This window comes from Macaca thibetana, chromosome 11 (assembly GCF_024542745.1).
Source record: "Macaca thibetana thibetana isolate TM-01 chromosome 11, ASM2454274v1, whole genome shotgun sequence".
Classification (NCBI taxonomy): Eukaryota; Metazoa; Chordata; class Mammalia; order Primates; family Cercopithecidae; genus Macaca; species Macaca thibetana.
The window spans coordinates 112,826,906-112,843,631 of record NC_065588.1 but is presented as its reverse complement, the minus strand read 5'-3'; the positions used below and the strand labels follow the sequence as shown (position 1 = coordinate 112,843,631).

At 46.9% G+C, this 16,726-nt stretch overlaps 1 long non-coding RNA gene across 1 annotated transcript; it reads left to right on the top strand.

The window, feature by feature from the left end:
* Positions 1 to 243: 243 nt before the first annotated feature.
* On the top strand, positions 244 to 11,741 carry LOC126930732 (uncharacterized). Its single transcript, XR_007717670.1, has 3 exons — positions 244 to 383; positions 8,309 to 8,484; positions 11,162 to 11,741. It is a non-coding gene; the product is annotated as an uncharacterized LOC126930732 (long non-coding RNA).
* The last annotated feature ends 4,985 nt before the right edge of the window (positions 11,742 to 16,726 follow it).

Below are 16,726 nucleotides of genomic sequence, written 5' to 3'. Positions count from 1 at the left end.
TAATAAATAATATTATTTCAGGAGACGCAAACTCAGTGAACCTAAAGGCTTCCTGGTGCTCAGACCATCAGAAAGTGCTTCCGGGCCCTGACCCTTCAAAATCGACACTTCCCCACCACGGCAGAGGTCTAGGTACAACATTTTAAGTCTGGGAGTTATTCAGACTGTCCATGTGAGTTCAGACCACCCCCAACATTTTCTCCCCATTATTCTTTTCAGATCATAGCTTGATTAATTTTTCCATCAAGAGAATGGCACTACATATTTTGTAGAGGCAAAAATAATACAGATTTTGCCTAATGGAATGCTTCCAAGGTCACTGTGAGGATGAATGGACTCGCATTCAAAAAGCACTTCGGAATCCTAGACAGGCTGAAGTGAAGGTAAGTCTATTGTTCTTCGTCCTAACAATAGTCATTGATTGGGGGGGCATCCCTTGATAACCTTTTAATTTTGCTATGAAAAACTGGTGGAACAGAAGGTTGCTAGTTCCTGTTGGTGAAAAGACAATGTACGCCCTCTGGTCTTCAGCCATTCCCTTCAACCCTTCTCAGCTACATGTTTTCAGATCCTAGTGACCAATATGACTTCCACAACCAGAGTGGAACAACCAGAGTTTCTTTGAAATTCTTTACAGTCTGCAAGCTGCCAGAAGGATCCTCTGAGACACAGCTGGTTTGATTTTCTTTGAGGGCTATTCAATACTTTAAAACTTGGAGGGGCCAGGTGTGGTGGCTCATGCCTGTAATTCTGACACTTTGGGAGGTTGAGGTGGGAGGATTATTTGAAACCAGGAGTTTGAGACCAGCCTGGGCAACATAGGGAGACCCTGTCTCTACAAAAAATAAAATATGTAGCCCGGTGTGGTGGCACACACCTATAGTCTCAGTTACTTGGGAGGCTGAGACAGGAGGAGCCCTTGAGCTCAGGAGTTGGAGGCTGCAGTGAGCTATGATAGCACCACTGCTCTTCAACCTGGACAACAACAGAGTGAGACCTCGTCTCTAAAACATAAATAAATAAATAAATAGATTAATTAAATAAATAAAAATAAAATAAAACTTAGAGGGCTGGTTTCTGGAGATATCCATTTTATAGAGAGGGAAACGGAAGGGAGACTTGGGGGCACCTCTGGTCCCAGGTCTCCTGACCTTGTTGTTTTTACTATGTCCTACCTGCCAAAGAAAATATCAGTGTCTCAATCCACCCGTGACCTGGTCACTCACTCCCAGAGTGGAAACCTGCCAACCCTGACGATGGTGGCCACCTAGAGCCACCCTCCCCCGGAGCCTCCTTCTTGGACGTGCTTGCTGTTAAAGAGGGTTGGTGACAATCATCTCTTAATTGCAATACCTCCTGTTGGCCTGAATAATAGTTGAAATCTTGTGGGCGCGTTGGCTGGGCATTAGGGGGTGTTTCTGTTGTGCCTCGAGCAAAGGAAGGCTTTATTCACACCAGCATCTGTTCCAGAGAGGTCTGAAAAGCTCAATTATTCAGCAGAGCATGTTGGAAAAATAAAACCCCGAACTGATGTGTTTGAGGTCATCCCTTGGCTCATTTGAATGTGGGGAGCCAGGACTCCTGACCCTTTACTTCCATTGGCCTCGACTGTTACTTGAAACTCTCTAATCTTAACTCTGATTCTATAAATACCTCCAGTTTTTAAAAATGTAGATATATCTTTTTTTTTTTTTTTTTAGCAAAAAGCTTGAAACCAAGAAACTAGTTTGCCTCTCTATCTTTGACTCGATTTAATTTCAATTAATAAAGTTGGATTAAAAGTGGGGAGCCTAATTCGGACTTGCAGGGGAGAGGGGGCTTACTCTGTGCCCAGCAGAGCCAGGCGGAGTTCTGGCCCTTTTCTGTTTCCTCTGACCAGCAGCTGATTCCTTTGATATCTCATCTTGCGTCCTGTCCAAAATAAACGATGGGCGCGATGCAGGTTCCAGTAGCATGGAGAGACCGTCTGCTGGTACCATCTGATTCCTCAGCAGGCAGAGCCACACAGTCCTGGGAGGCAGCGGCCACCAGGGCGAATTTATAGGCTGCAGGTGGGGGATGCTACCTTGCCCTTCACACAGGAAAACAGCCTAGGGAGGGGGCATGCTTTGTACCATCTCGGATTCCCATCCCCAGAACTCATGCCAGGAATTCACCCGGACTGCAGAACCTACAGGAAGCTGCCTGTGTGACAGATTACTACCAACTTGCTGTGTTACCAACTTGCTGTGTGACCTTGGGAAAGGCACTTTCCCTCTCTGGGCCTAATTTGTCTTATATGTGAACAGAAAGGACATCATCATCATCATCACCATCATCATCGTAGTTAATGAGTGCATCCTAGAGGATCTCCTAGTATGCTTGCCAAAGAACCTCTGTGGCTGATATTATCATCCTCATTTTACAAACAAGGAGTTGCAACCCAGAGAGGTTAAGTCACTTGCCCGCATTACAGAGCTAATAAGTGACATCGCTTCAATTCAGGCTCAGTCCCTCTGACTTCCGATCCTAAGCTTTTAGCCTCCTACATTATAACATTGACACTTTCTGCACGTTCACTCTGTGAATCCTCAAAGCAACCATATAAGGTCAATGCCATCGTTACCCACATTTTACAGGTGACCAGTGGTCTCATAACATTTTTTCCACCTGTGGAAAAAAAGCTATTATTATTTTTCTTTCTTTTTCTTATTTATTTATTTATATTTCTTTCTTTATTTGTTTGTTTATTTATTTATTTGAGATGAAGTCTTGCTCTGTTGCCCAGGCTGGAGTGCAGTGGCATGATCTCGGCTCACTGCAACCTCCATCTTCTGGGTTCAAGCAATTATCCTGTCTCAGCCTCCCAAGTAGCTGGGATTACAGGCACCCACCACCATGCTTGGCTAACTTTTTTTTTTTTTTTTTTTTTTTTTTTTGAGACGGAGTCTCACGCTGTTGCCCAGGCTGGAGTGCAGTGGCGCGATCTCGGCTCACTGCAAGCTCCGCCTCCCGGGTTCCCGCCATTCTCCTGCCTCAGCCTCCTGAGTAGCTGGGACTACAGGCACCCGCCACCGTGCCTGGCTAATTTTTTTGTATTTTTAGTAGAGACGGGGTTTCACTGTGGTCTCGATCTCCTGACCTTGTGATCCGCCCGCCTCGGCCTCCCAAAGTGCTGGGATTACAGGCTTGAGCCACTGCGCCCGGCCTGGCTAACTTTTGTATTTTTAGTAGAGACGGGGTTTCACCATGTTGCCCAAGCTGGTCTCGAACTCCTGACCTCAGGTGGTCCACCCACCTTGGCCTCCCAAAGTGCTGAGATTACAGGCATGAGCCACTGTGCCCGGCAAAAGCTATTATTTTTCAGTTCAGGAGAACAGTGGCAGAGACGTAAGATTAGGAAGGTCAGTGGTCAGCCTTCCTGTTGTCTGAGGGAAAATGACGGAGCACACAGAATGAAGAGTAGATGAAAAGCGAGGACGTGATCCTGCAGAGTGCAAACTCCTTGGCCAGGCCCGCAAAGCCCTTTCCAAGTTGCCTCTTGCGCCTCTCCCATATCAGAACGGCCTTTAATTGCTGCAAGCCTAGGGGGTAGGCACTGTTCCCGTGAGCCTTTCACAAAGGCACAGCGGCAGCAGCTAACGAGGTACCCCAGTTTGCAGAGCTCTTATCTGGAGCTGCAGGACTTGAACTTGAGCCTGTCTGAGCCCAAAGCCCTAGCTCTCGATCCCTTTGCCATCCATCCCGCCTCCTGGCACTAACCCTGACCTTCTGCTCTGGGCCACTTGGGACCTCCCTGTTCTACAAACACCCATGCCTTCTGCTGTCCTGATTTTTCTGTCCAGCACACCCCTTCTCCCTTGTCTATTGGTCACATTCCTTTATTGTCATTTGATCAGGGCCAGTTCAGGGATCACTTCTAAAAAAGTTTTTCTTATATATGCCTGTAGTCCTAGTTACTTGGGAGGCTGAGGGGAGAGGATCACCTGAGGTGAGAAGTTGGAGGCTGCATTGAGCCGTGATCACGATACTGCACTCCAGAAAGAAAGAGTTTTTTTCCTAATGCCTCAGGCAGGAGTCACCTCTCCCTCTGTGTCTCCAAGCTACGGAAACGACTGTTGGATGACAGTGGTGGTGATCGTCATCACTGTTACTGTTATAAAATTGTGTGCAGGACGTAGTGCTTGGCGTTGACACAGACCCCATTCCACCCATTCCCGTCTGCCCTTCATACAAAGTGGGTGCTCTGACGATCTCCAGCTCACTGACAAGGACGCAGTTTCAGAGATGCTAAGTACCTTTCCAAGGGCCCCTCGGCTAGAAAATGCAAGGCTGTGCTGTCACCAGCAGGAGGAGGTGTGAGGACAGAGGCAAGAGGTTGGAGAGATGCAAGGGAGAGGCCAGGAGCCAAAGAATGCTGGTGGCCTCTAGAAGCCGGCAAAGGAAAGGGAGGCCAGGTGCAGTGGCTCATGCCTGTAATTCCAGCACTTTGGGAGGCTGAGGTGGGCGGATTACTTGAGGTCAGTAATTCGAGACCAGCCTAGCCAACATGGCGAAACCCTGCCTCAACTGAAAAAAAAAAAGTACAAAAATTAACCAAGCATGGTGGCATGTGCTTGTAATCCCAGCTACTCGGGAGGCTGAGGCACAAGAATCGCTTGAACCCGGGAGGTGGAGGTTGCAGTGACAGAGGGAGGCTCTGTCTCAAAAAAAAAAAAAAGAAAAGGAAACAAAGGGAGCTATCATTGTGTCATCAGCACCATCCCCTGGGCCTGGCATACAGAAAGTCCCAGCCCATGCTTGTTCAGTGGACACACAGGCTGGGCATTATCGATGTGCATACAGGACTATCAAAAGATTTCAGGACTGGGGGAGGTGGCTTACACCTGTAATCCCAGCACTTTGAGGGGCTGAGGTGGACAGATCACTTGAGGCCAGGAGTTCGAGACCAGCCTGGTCAACATGGTGAATCCCCATCTCTACTAAAACTAGAGTGGGTGTGGTGACACGCCTGTAATCTCAGCTACTTGGGAGGCTGAGGCAGAAGAATCACTTGAACCCAGGAGGCAGAAGCTGCAGTAAGCAGAGATCGTGCCACTGCACTCCAGCCTGGGCAACAGAGCAAGGCTCTGTCTCAAAAAAAAAAAAAAAAAAAAATTTCAGTTGTCGGGTACGGTGGCTCATGCCTGTAATCCCAGCACTTTGGGAGGCTGAGGTAGGAGGATGGTTTGAGCCCAGGAATTTGAGGTGGCAGTAAATTATGATCACACCACTGTGCCCGATCCCGGTTAACAGAGCAAAAGTCCCATCTCAAAAAGAAAAAAAAAAAAAAAAAATGGATATCAAGCCCCTGTCCTGGAATGTTAGTTCATAACCCCAAATCTCCCAGCTCTCAGCCTGGCTTTTCTGACCATCCCTCCAGGTCAGCAGGACCGTCACCCCAGCTCATGCTACACATCCTATTCCAATGAATGGCTCTTTTCTGTCTGGATTGTTGTTTCCAATTATTTGTCCATCTCTATGGAAACATTTCTTAAAAATACTGCACATGAACTTGAATTTTTGACCGGCGATGTCTCTGGAACAGGTCTGTGAGCACGGACCCGGTTTACATTGAGGGAGGAGGCACCTCCCTCCCTTCCACCCCTCGGTGACAGACTAACAGTCTCTGGGTGGGGCAGGAAGCCTGAGCTCTGGCCCCAGGCCCGCCCTTAACGCTCTCTGTGGCCTTGGACGAGTCATTTCACACCACCTTTGTGTACTTGCACTTTACTTTGCTTCCTTACTTGATTTTTGTTTTTTTATAGAGACTGGATCTCGCTATGTTGTCCAGGCTGGTCTCGAATTCCTATACTCACATGGTCCTCCTGCTTTGACCTCCTAAAGTGCTGGGATTGCAGGCATGAGGCATCAGGCCCGGCCTACTTCCTTACTTGTAAAGTGAAAAGTTGATCCAAATAATCTCAAATGTTCTTTTCTGCTCTAAAATTTGATCTTCTGTACACTCTCCTAGTCAGGAATGTTCTTGCTCTGCCTACTGAGTGGCTGTGCTGTGCAACATCTTTTTGCACCACTTTCTAAGGAGTAAAGAGCTATGTGCAGTTTTTTGAACATAGAATAATAATAACAACAATAAGAACACCAATTAATTGGGCACGGTGGCTCATGCCTGTAATCCCAGCACTTTGGGAGACCGAGGCGGGTGAATCACCTGAGGTCGGGAGTTCGAGACCAGCCTGACTAACGTGGAGAAACCCTGTTTCTACTAAAAATACAAAATTAGCCGGGTGTGGTGGCGCATGCCTGTAATCCCAGCTACTCGGGAGGTTGAGGCAGGAGAATTGCTTGAACCTGGGAGGTGGAGGCTGTGGTGAGCCGAGATCACACCATTGCACTCCAGCCTGGGCAACAAGAGCGAAACTCTGTTTAAAAAAAAAAAAAATACCAATTAACACTTTCCATTTGATACTCCTCTGCCAAGCACTTTGCCTGTCTTACTTCATTTACTCCTCACTGCCCCAGTGGTAAGTCTTCCCCCTCTACATTCCAGAAAGTCTTTTTCACAGAAGACCTTTGCTTAGAAGGTCTGCCTTTGTTTAACGGAAGACAAACCTTAGTTCTCTTCTTTTTATTTTTTAAATTTTGAGACAAAGTCTCGCTCTGTTGCCCCGGCTGGAGTGCAGTGGCGCCATCTCGGCTCACTGCCACCTCTGGAATTCAAGTGATTCTCCTGCCCCAACCTCCCGAGTAGCTGGGATTACAGGCGTGTGCCACCATGCCCAGCTAACTTTTGTATTTTCAGTAAAGACGGGGTTTCTCCACATTGGCCAGGCTGGTCTTGAACTCCTGAGCTCAAGAGATCTGCCTGCCTTGACCTCCCAAAGTGTTGGGATTACAGGCAGGAGCCACCGCGTCCGGCCTTAGGTCTCTTCTTGAACTGCCCTGCTTGGTAGTCTGAATAGTTCCCAGAGGGGTATCTGGAATGTTCTCCTAGCTTCTTAGAATAGAATCATCCTGGCCAGGTGCAGTGGCTCACATCTATAATCCCAGCACTTTGGGAGGCCGAGGCGTGTGGATCACCTGAGGTCAGGAGTTCAAGACCAGCCAGGACAACCTGGTGAAACCCCATCTCTACTTAAAAATACAAAAAATTTGTCGGGTGTGGTGGTGAGCACCTGTAATCCCAGCTACTCGGGAAGCTGAGGCAGGAGAATCGCCTGAACCCAGGAGGCAGAGGTCTCAGTGAGCCAAGATAGTGACATTGCACTCCAGCCTGGGCAACAAGAGCGGAACTCAGTCTCAAAAAAAAAAAAAAAGAATCGAATCATCCGTTCAGCATTTTCTGGGAGCTTGCTGTGTACATGCTAATCAATTAGAGAAGCGGTTCTCAACTGGGGGCGGTGTTGCCCCTGTAGGAGGCATTTGGCAATGTCTAGAGGGATTTTTGGTTGTCACATTGGGTGGGGAGTGCTGATGTCATCTGGCAAGGGCCAGAGACAATGCACAGGACAGCCTGTCCCCGGCAAACAAAGAATCATCATAATCTAAATGTCATTAGTGCCAGGTAGAAACTCCCGGGCTGGAGAAGACAGGGGTGTCTGCCTATTTCCCTTTTAGTGTCTTTATTTCAGAATGAGACCATCAGCCAGGCCAATGTCTACAAATAAACAGCCTATGATGATTTCTCCCTCCTGGTTGCGATTGTCCAGACAAAGGAAAGAAAGTGGTCTGTGGCTGGTTCTGAGCCTCCCTGCCCGTTCTGAAGCCTCAGAGGTGGCATTCCCATCTCCAGACAGAGATTTGAGTGGTTGCTGCAGAATCCTCAAAGGCGTTTTCAGCTCCAGTCCCTGGCCACAATTTAAGGATAGAGTCTGCCAACCATTTGTGAGGCTAAGTGGGAGGAGGAGGAAAAGAAGAAAAGGAGGAAGCCATTTCTTAGTACCCATGGGGCCGAAATAAGAAGCAGTCTTTAGGCCGGGCGCGGTGGCTCAAGCCTGTAATCCCAGCACTTTGGGAGGCCGAGACGGGCGGATCACGAGGTCAGGAGATCGAGACCATCCTGGCTAATACGGTGAAACCCCGTCTCTACTAAAAATACAAAAAACTAGCCAGGCGAGGTGGCGGGCGCCTGTAGTCCCAGCTACTCAGGAGGCTGAGGCAGGAGAATGGCGGGAACCCGGGAGGCGGAGCTTGCAGTGAGCTGAGATCCGGCCACTGCACTCCAGCCCGGGCGACAGAGCCAGACTCCGTCTCAAAAAAAAAAAAAAAAAAAAAAAAAAAAGAAGCAGTCTTTAAGCGGTTTGACTTTCTTTAAAAATCACTTTTGTAGTGACATCAGCTTGCCCTCTGTTCTTGGCAATGGAAGAGCTTCTTGAGATGAGAAAGCCTGGGTTACTTCAGCTGCTCGTCACTTCCATGAAGTTCTCTGGATGTTGCAGCCTGACTTCTGCCCAGTCCTGAGAGCAGGGCTCCCAAAAGCCAACAGAAATGTCTCCATCACCAAAGGTACAGGCATCCTTTTGTTTTTAAATTTCAATCGTTTTAGGGGAATGAGTGGTTTTTGGTAACGGGAATGAATTGTGTAGTGGTGAAATCTGGGCTTTTAGTGTACCCGTCAACCGAAAAGTGTACATTGTACCCAATAGGTAATTTTTCATTCCTCATCCGCGCCCCACTTCTGAGTCTCCAGTGTCCATGATACCACTGTATGCCTCTGTGTACCCACAGCTTAGCTACCAATTATAAGTGAGAACATGTGGTATTTGGTTTTCCATTCCTGAGTTGCTTCATGTGGGATAATTGCTTTCGGCTCTATTCAAGTTGCTGCAAAAGACATTATTTTGTTCTTTTTTATGGCTGAATAGTATTTCATTATATATATATCACATGGCATATATAATCATATGGTATATACATAACATACATATAATATATACGTGATATATATACATATATATAATCATGTGATATGTATATACACATATATATACACACCGTGTGTGCAAATATATATATATATAAGTCACATATTCTTTATCTATTCATTGGTTAGTGGTCCCTTAGGTTGATTCCATATCTCTGCAATTGTGAATTGTGCTATGGTAAACATTTCAAGTGTAAGTGTCTTTTTTTTTTTTTTTTTTTTTAAGACAGAGTCTCACTCTGTTGCCAGACTGGAGTGCAGTGGCACCATCTCGGTTCACTGCAACCTCTGCCTCCCGGGCTCAAGTGATTCCCCTGCCTCAGCCTCCTGAGTAGCTGGGACTACAGGCATGCACCCCCATCCCCAGCTAGTTTTTGTATTTTTAGTACAGACAGGTTTTCACCATGTTGGCCAGGATGGTCCTTATCTCTTGACCTCGTGATCCGCCTGCCTTGGCCTCCCAAAGTGCTGAGATGACAGGTGTGAGCCACCGTGGCCAGCCTGCAAGGTTTCTTTTTGATCGTGGGACGTCTTAATCCCCAGGCTCCTAACTCTTTTGCTGTATTTGGTTACACTGGGCCCTTCCCTCTTTTGTGTCACTTTCTCCACCTTAGTGGCTTTCAGTGTGCCTCCCAGTCTTCCTCCTACCTATTGATGACTCCTTGTTTCTTTTGTTGTGTGCAAGCCTGCCCTCAAAGCTCTGCCTTAGCTCTCATGTCCTCTTAAAATCGACTTTCATGTCTGCCTTCATATGGACTTTGTGGGCCTGCCACTGTGCAATCACACAGGGCCCATGTGCTTGGTGTAATGTTCTGCTGTCAGCGTCTTGAAATTCTATTTATTTATTTATTTATTTATTTTGAGACAGAGTCTCTCTCTGTCGCCCAGGCAGGAGTACAGTGGCATGACCTCAGCTCACTGCAACATCTGCCTCCTGGGTCCAAGCAATTCTCTTGCCTCAGCCTCCTGAGTAGCTGGGATTACAGGTCCATGCCACCATGCCCAGCTAATTATTGTATTTGTAGTAGAGAGGGGGTTTCACCATGTTGGCCAGGCTGGTTTCCAACTCCTGACCTCAGGTGATCTGCCCGCCTCGGCCTCCCAAAGTGCTGGGATTACAGGTGTGAGCCGCCATGCCTGGCTTGAAATTCTTCATATATTTTGAACAAAAGACCCTGCATTTTCATTTTGCAGTGAGCCCTACAAATTAGGTGGTTGGTCCTGCCTGCAAGTACCTCCAACATTAGTACTTCCAACAAAAGTACTTGGGCAAGTGACTTAGTTTCCCTGTGTCTCAGTTTTCTTGGGTTCTTAGATGAATTTAATGAAATCACACTTAGAAAGTACTAAGCATGGTGTACGAGCACCAGAGACTTGACAAGTGCTGGTTAGGATCATGGTTTCTCGCTTCTTTCTTGCCTGGACCTGGTTTTCTCTTGCTCATCTCATTTAAAAGGATGACCAGTTTCCTAGTCATTCCAACTTGCAGTTTTTAAATTATTGGTTCCTCCCATTTAACTCTGCCCAGCCAATCAGTCATCAGCTCCTCTTTATTCTGCATTTGAAATGTTTGTTAAACTTTTTCTCTTGGCTGGGCGTGGTGGCTCATGCTTGTGATCTCAGCACTTTGGGAGGCTGAGGTGGGTGGATCACGAGGTCAGGAGATCGAGACCATCCTGGCTAACACAGTGAAACCCCGTCTCTACTAAAAATACAAAAAATCAGCTGGGCATGGTGGCGGGTGCCTGTAGTCCCAGCTACTCGGGAGGCTGAGGCAGGAGAATGGCATGAACCCAGGAGATAGAGTTTGCAGTGAGCCAAGATCGCGCCACTGCACTCCAGCCTGGGTGACAGAGCAAGACTCCATCTCTAAAACAAAAACAAAAACAAAACAACAACAACAAAACAACTTTTTCTCTTCTTACCTCTGTGCAGCCACTGTGGAGACTTAGCTTACATGGACTGTTACAATAGCTTCCTAATTAATCTCTATGTCTGCGGCCTTTTCTTTTCTTCTTCTTCTTTTCTTTTTTTTTCCAAAATAGAGAAACTTGATCCAGCAGCTGAGATGAAGTCAAACTGGTCCAACAGGAATTTACGCAAATGCCCATTTGTCCTTGAGGATGGTTCTTTGAAAGAGAGTAGGAAAATAAAACCAACATCAGTGCCTACTTGTGTGCCAAGCTCTGGACACACATGTTTTTATTTCATCTTCACAAGGACCCTATTAAGTTGCCCTTGTTATCTCCCATTTTACAGAGAGAAAATCAAGGCTCAGAGAGATGATCTGACTTGGACAATTTTCGAGTGACACAGCTGGATTCACACTCAGATCTCTCTGACTTGAAAGTACCTGCTGTCCAGAAAAAAAGACGTAAGTGGAAAAATCAGTGAGACTTGAAAATAGGAGCTTAGTTTAGTTAATAGTAATGAACCAATGTTGGATGGTTTTGATCATTGCAGGATGGTTATGTGAGCTGTGAAGAGTAGAGAAACTTGGGTGAAGGTTATATGGGAACCCTGCACTATTTTGCACCTTTTTGTAACTCTAAAATTATTTCAAAATAAAAAGTTACAGCCAGGCATGGTGGCTCACGCTTGTAATCCCAGCACTTTGGGAGGCGGAGGTGGGTGGACCACCTGAGGTCAGGAGTTCCAGACCAGCCTGGCCAACATGGCAAAACCCCGTCCCTACTAAAAATACAAAAACTAGCCAGGCGTGGTGGTGCACGCCTGCAATCCCAGCTACTCGAGGGAGGGCTGAGGCAGGAGAATCGCTTGAACCCAGGAGGCAGAGGTTGCATTGAGCTGAAATCGCGCCACTGCACTCCAGCCTGGGCCACAGAGTGAGATTCCATCTCAAAAAAAAAAAAAAAAAAAAAAAAAAGTTACGTAAACTGTGCACTTTGGGAGATAAGGATGTGTCGGCGTAGGTTCATCAACTGTAACAAATATGCCACTCTGGGGCAGGATGTTGATGGTGGCGGAGGCTGCGCATGTTTCAGGAAGGAAGTGTATGGGGAATCTCTGTACCTGCTGCTCAATTTTGCAGCGAAACTCTCAAAAAGTCAAAAACCGTTGTAAAAAATAAAGTCCATTAAAAAAGGAAATAAACTACCTGCTGTCTCCACTGTGTGTTCTCTGTACGTCTCACTGAACATCACGATCTTCTGCAGAACAATCCTCCACCCCTTACCCCCACCCCCATACACACACTCATGCCCATGCACACACAACGGGCTCACACGAACTCCACAGTGTCTTTGCACAGGGAATATCGCGCCCATCAGCAAATCCAGCTGCAAGCTGTACCCTACTCCTAAGCATCAGTAGGAATCGTGAAAAGGAGATAATAAAGGGGTGCATGTGAATTACACTAGTAGCTGTGTTCATCTACTCACCCCTCCTTTCTGGCTACAAAAATGCAACGGTATTACTTGCAACATACGTTGCAAAATGCCTTTCCTACCTCTCCCCCTCCCCTGTATTGCCTCCTCCCCTTCCTCTTCGGGTTGGCGTGTAACCTCAGTGATCCAGCCAAATGAGTTATTTGAGATGGAAACGTTAATTTATTTGAGCAGATGGGCGTCAACGCTGCTCTGTAAAAAGGTGGCGGTATGCCGTATTGGCCCAGAGTGGTGCAGATGAAGTCCTGGCTGCCTCGCTGAATCACCGAGTGTGAACAGAATCATATGTTAACGGCACTGAGGGAAATGCCTATTTAAGCCAAACCCTTCCAGAAAACAAATCATTAGCCCCCGATTTTTGTTTTAAATCTGGATTTTCACATCTCAGGTTTGCTGAGGGTCTGAAAAATCTGAAACTCATTATTTCTCAAAGTGTGGTCTGATGACCACCCTCCTCAGAGTCACCCAAGGGCTTATTAAAAACACAGATTCGGGGGACCCAACCCCCCTGACCTACAAACTCCCACTCTCAGGGGTGCAGGCTTGGAGGAATCTGCAATGTTAACAAGCTCCCTGGGGAACTGTCACTAACATTGGGCCCCCATCACTGAAGCGGTGCTGTCAAACTGCCCAGGAAAATCCTTTCAAAACAAAATAAAACAAAGCAAAAAAAAAAAAAAAAAAACAACCTTGGAATTTGGGGTGGGATTTTTGTTTATTTGGTTGGTTGTGTCTTTCTTTCTACTTCCGTCTACTTTTTCAGATTTTGTGCGAAAGAATGACCCCCCCTTTGGCGATTAGAAGTAAATAAATAAAAAGGATAAAAAAGATAGCACAAAGAGATTATTTGTGCATGAGAAGTAAAAGACAGTTTGGAAATTTCAGGAATTTCCAAGAAAAGGAGGCTTCCTTGTCTCTCTGTCCTTGGCAACTGAACTTGGACTAGCTTCTCCACACTCCCCACCCCTACCTCCCCCTCCCGGACAGCCGCCTTCTCTAAGTGTTACAACCAATTTTCTCTTGAATACATGGAGTGAGGAAGCCTCAATGACTTCCCAAGGGGCCTTACTTATAGGGAAGAGGCACCACGGGAAGATTTATGGAACGTCTGTAAAATATGTGTGTAGAAACTTGCGACATTCTGATCGCTACCAAGGAAAAAAAAAAACAAAACTGGACAGTTTCTTACTAGTCAGTTTCATGAGCATTTTTATGGATTTCTTAAAATTAATTAATCTTTTCTCCCTTTGTTAGGAATTCTTGGCACAGACACAAGCCCGGGAGAAGGGTAATATTGCCCACGGGCTGTGTGTCCAAACTGTCAGGCTTTCAATCCTAAATCTCTGGAGGCAAAAGGCCAGATTTCATGTGCTTCCCATGTGGGGAGAGTCTTGTCAACGTTGGAGAGAAGGGAGTATTATTAGTGGGATTGCCACCACTGCCTCTAACAGCCTCAGTGCCACTGGCAAGCGCCATATGGTCCTAGACAGCCTCTTCCCTGGGCTGTCTCCACGCCCAGAGCCATTTGCAGGATGGGAAAGAGCCCTCAATGTTTGCCACACGGCACCAGGCCCTGTCTACCTCTAGCGCCCTGGTCCTATGTGGAAGCATCAATCGGGCATCTGGTTTTTCTCAGCCTCACAGGTTCCAGTCTTCCCCCACCCCCAACCCCCGCCTCGGCAGTTTGCTGCTGAAGACAATGAACCAAGCGGAATTTCCCGGCCTAAGAGGGGAACTGGAGCTCGGCATCCTGCTTTTGTTACCAGTTCATCTTGGGCTCCTTCTTGGCCTCAGTTTCTTCATCTGTAAAATAAAAAATCCAGAAAAATCTGCTCTAGAGGAATGTTGTGAAGATGAGAGATAATTTGGAAACTGGTGGTTCTCAACCGGGAGCAACTTTGTCCCCTCTCTACTCCCACACCCAAGGGGGTATTTGGTGATGTCTGGAGACAGTGTTGGTTGTTACAGCTTAGGGGGAGGGGTACTGCTGGCATTTTGTGGATAGAGGCCAAGGATGCTGCTAAACATCCTACAGGGCAGCCCCCCCAACACCAAGAATCATCCAACGCAAATATCAATGATCCTGGCCGGGTGCGATGGCTGATGCCTGTAATCCCAACACTTTGGGAGGCCAAGGTGGGCAGATCACTTGAGGTCAGGAGTTCAGGACCAGCCTGGCCAACGTGGCAAAACGCTGTCTCTACAAAAATACAAAAATTAGCTAGCTGGTCGTGGTGACGGACATCTGTAGTCCCAGCTACTCTGGAAGCTGAGAGAGGAGAATTGCTTGAACCCGGGAGGTGGAGATTGCAATGAGCCGAGATTGTGGCAGTGAGCCAAGATTGTGCCGCTGCACTCCAGCCTGGGCAACAGAACGAGACTCCATCTCAAAAAAAAAAAAAAAAAAAAAAAAATCAATGATGCTGAAGTTGAGAAATCCTGATACAAAGTGCCTGGCAAACAGCTGGTGACTTAGGTGATCATAATGAAAAAGGATGTGGGAAAAGGAATATAGTAAGTGTGTTCAATAAACCTTAGCTACAATTAGTAGATCCAAGATCATGGATAGCTGCTTCCCTGAATGCTCCAAACAAGCTCAGCTAGACAGTGTCATGATTGATTAGTGATGTCTGCCATGGGCACAGCAGGGGGAAGAGGCAACGTGAGTGCAGTGTATTTGCTGACCCTGGACTGTATGATGTCTAGCATCTGTTTCTCCTCTGACATTCTGTGATCCTATTGCTGTGATTCTGTGAGTCTATCTTCAAAGTTCTGGAGTCAGCATTATTTACAGAATATTTAGGCAGCCCAGGCTCCTGCAGGCTTGCTTGGCAGGGCAGGCTGGTGAGCGGAGATCCAGGAAGACAGCGCCCGCTCCATGCAAGGTAAAATAGACAGTTGCTGACAGGATGTGATGTGGGTGACATGGAAACTCCCCCCTGACCCCTCAAATCTTCCCCGTCTCTCATGAGCTAAATGTTTAACTGTCAGAGTCACTCCATTTGGATTAAAACATTGTCTGCAGGAGACCTTTGTTTAAATGTACAATATTACCTGGAAGGGATAAGCATGCAATCCATCCCAATATGTTAATCCACTAAACTAGTTGTAGCTCAGCAGAATAGAATTGAGAGGAAATGGGACAAAGGAGAGAGGTATTTTTGAGGATGAGAGAGGAGGCTGGGGGGGAAGTATGGATTATAGAGCCAACGTCACTATATTGCACAACTCCAGGAGGTGTTATTCACACTGGAGCCGGGTGACCAAATCACCCTGAGACTTCTTTGTTTTAAAACTGAAGATCCTATGTCCCAGATGCTCCCTTTGTCTCAGACAAACCAGGGCAGTTGGTCACCCTAACTCTCGACCACGTGGCACAGGAGGAGCTTTGTAGTCCTAGCTGTCATTTACTCCTCATGGTGTTGCCTGAAATCTCTTTCTGGATATGTTTCTCCCCTGCTTGTGAATCCTCTGTGGCTCCCTAGGACCCACTGAACTGGATTGAAATACCTTTCTATATAGTGCCTAAGTTGGCCTGAGTCTTGCTTCCTGATCCACCTCCCTCTAGCTGTGAGTCACCCCAATTAGTCACCATGCCTGAGACCCACCACGCACTTTCCTATGCCCTTTGGCTTGGAAAACGAGCTTTTCGAGAGGGGAAACCCACTTCTTGGAGTGTGCCTAACTTGTGCCAGTAGCGAAGGAGTTAATTTGCCCAGCGTTTGTGTTGTCAAACTCACCACATGTTGCTGCCAGTGAGTTGGGGCTCAGATATGACTACCACTTGGTGTCAGGAGGGACACCATTTGTTCCAAAGAGCCCCAGGCACCCGCTCAGGGAAGGGCAACGCCACCAGGCACATGGAACCACCCTAAAAAAAAATAAAGACTCCCTTCCTTCCTTTACTCTTTATTTTTAAATTTTATTTTTTTTTTAAAAAGCATTTTTCTATGTAGAGAGAGGTCTCACTATGTTGCCCAGGCTAGTCTCCGACTCCTAGACTCAAGCGATCCTCCCACTTTGTGCTCCCAAGTTCCGGGATTACAGGCATGAGCCACCATGCCCAGCCTACTCTTTAAACTTTCCAAAGCAGTTTCACATACATGCCTCAACAGATCCCCTCCGTATTTCTGAGCAACAGGTAAGATGAATGTCGTGCCCATTTGACAGGTGGGAAAACTGAGGTACCGATCAGAGAGTCCTATCCTCAATAAAGAAAGCTTTCTGGATGGGGAAGAGCAGGCACAGGGGTGTTTCATGTCTCATAGCAAGTTGGTGACTGAAATGGAACTAAGCAAAGTCTTCTGACCTATGTTCTGTGAGTTTTCTATTCATTTGTTTTTCAGATATTGACTAAATGCTTATATGTCAGACACTGTGTTCATGTCATAATAATGTCTACAGCTAGAGTTGTCTC